General features: G+C 40.9%; 1 pseudogene; it reads left to right on the top strand.

Moving 5' to 3' along the window:
- Window positions 1-237: 237 nt before the first annotated feature.
- Window positions 238-1,193, top strand: LOC138151350 (glyceraldehyde-3-phosphate dehydrogenase pseudogene; annotated as a pseudogene).
- Window positions 1,194-2,569: the final 1,376 nt, after the last annotated feature.

Here is a 2,569-nt window from a genome sequence, read left to right on the forward strand (position 1 = left end):
AAGATTAGTCTTCCTAATTTCAAGTGCAACCCTTGATCAACTGCACCAACTAACTGCCCAATATTGGAGGTTATTATCCTTCTAAATCTGTTGGGAAGAATCTGGATTCTGGAGAACTTTAAGCCTTGCTATAGCACAGTGAGGTCAAATGCATGTGGAAAAGTGAGCTATGGCTTTCAGCTTTTCTCCCAAGCTCATTAGCAGGTTCTGCTGCTTCAGTCATATCACTCAAACAAGATGGTGAAGGTCAGAGTCAACAGATTTGGCCGTATTGGTCGCCTGGCAACCAGGGCTGCATTCACCTTGGGTGGAGTAGACATTGTGGCCATCAATGACCCCTCCATTGACCTCAACTACATGGTTTTTATGTTTCAATATGACTCTGCTCATGGCAAATTCAAGGGCATTATCAAGGTTGAGAATGGGAAGCTAGTGATCAATGAAAAAGCCATGACTATCTTCCAGAAATGCAATCCCACCAATAGTAAATGGGGAGATGCTGGAGGCGAGTATGTTGTAGAGACCACTGGAGTTGTTACCAGCATGGAAAAGGCTGGGGTTCACTTGAAGGGTGGAGCCAAGCAGGTCATCATCTCTGCCCCTTTTGCTGATGCCCCAATGTTCATGATGGGAGTGAACCATAATATGATAATTCCCTTAAGATTGTTAGTAATGCTTCCTGCACTACCAACTGCTCGGCCCCTTTGGTCAAGGTCATTCATGACAACTTTGGTATTGTGGAAGGACTCATAACTAAAGTCCATGGTAAGCTGTGGCATGATGGGTGTGGTGCTACCCAAAACATCATCTCTGCTTCCACTGGTGCTGCTAAGGCTGTAGTCAAGGTCATACCCGAGCTGAATGGGAAGCTCATGGGCATGGCCTTTTGTGTTCCTACTCTCAGCATATCTATTGTGGATCTGACTGGCCACCTGGCGAAACCTGACAAATATGATATCAAGAAAGTAGTGAAGCAAGAATCAGAGGGACCCTTGAAGGACATCTTGGGCTACACAAAGGACCAGCATGTATCCTGTGACTTCAACAGCAACAACCACTCTTCTACGTTTGATGGTGGCACTGGTATTGCCCTCAGTGACCATTTTGTCAAGCTCATTTCCTCGTATGACAATTAGTATGGTTATAGCAAACATGTACTAGACCTCATGGTCTACATGGCTTCCAAAGAGTAAAGTGGAAAGCCATGGACCATCATCAACCAGAGAAAAAGAGGAAATCTACCACTGAGGAGCCCACATTCCTAACTTATGTTCCCTATACTAGGGATCCCATGTCCCTTTCACATCCTTGTTCCAAAGCACCCCTGTAGTATGGGGGATAAGCCTAGAATCCTGTATTGTGTACCATCAATAAAGTCACCATATTCAGTGCAAAAAAAAGAAAAGAAAAGTGACCTACTAGAGTGCATGTAATGATTCCCTTTGGCCACATATTGATTCAGAAAACCATGTACTATCTATGCTTTATTATGGGGCAGTGTAATGTTAATGGGAATTGAAGATCTTTCCTGCCCATTAATAGGCCTCACATGGAGCCCAACAGGAGAAGCTTGATTAGGGGAGGCTTGTTATTTAGAAAGGCTCACACCTTTTGTTACTTGGTAATTAGGCAGTACGAGGGTTGTGATGCCCTCTGACTCTGAAGAAGGATATATATATTGAAATGAGGTTTTGCTTTGGTTCTCACTCATGGGAAGAGTGTTTGTGTGATTTGGCCAAAGGAGACTCTGAGTAGATATTAAGGAGCACCCCCCCCCCCCACTGAGTTTGAAAACCCAGATGTTGGTGCTTCTTTCTCTGGTAACTACATATTCATAACTTTGGTCAGACAGCTAGAAGCCCTGTTTGTTGATTTGTGTTATTTTTCTCTGACTATTTTTTCTGCTTCTAATTTGTTTGTATTTTCTCTGAAGTTCAGGTGCTGACTTTTTCCCCTGAACGAATTATATATGTGTGCATACGTTTATTTGTATTTATTTGTGTATATATGTTTATTCATATTTATATATGTATATTTATTTATGTTTATATATGTTCTATATATATATTTATATAAGTTTATGTGTGTGGGTAATTAAAATAATATTGTTGACCCCTTTAACGTTGCTTTCCTTTAGAAAAGCAGCTTAAAGAACCTATACTAGCAACCATCCTGGGTATGTTGTTAAGGCAGCTAGGCAGAGCAATGGATGAGAACTGGGCCTAGAATTAGGCAACCTCACCTTGCTTAGTTCAAGTCTAAACTCAGACACAGTAGTTTTGTCACTTTGGGCAAGTCACTTAATCCTGTTTGCCTCAGTTTCCTCATCTGTAAAATGAATTGGAGAAGGAATAAAAAACCACTCCATTATCTCTGCCAAGAAAACCTCAAATGGTGTCATGAAGGATTGGATATGGTTGAAAAGTGACTAAGCAATAACAAAAATGCTTTCTTATATTTCTGTTTGTTATTAAAAATGTCTCAAGTACATATTAATCTAGTATACACCACATTCATTAATTCTGGTGCCAGATGTAGTTGAGTATTTTATACCTCTGCTATATTTTGC

This window comes from Petaurus breviceps, unplaced genomic scaffold (assembly GCF_028583685.1).
Source record: "Petaurus breviceps papuanus isolate PSGF00001 unplaced genomic scaffold, PetGlider_PUasm1.0 140, whole genome shotgun sequence".
NCBI lineage: Eukaryota > Metazoa > Chordata > Mammalia > Diprotodontia > Petauridae > Petaurus > Petaurus breviceps.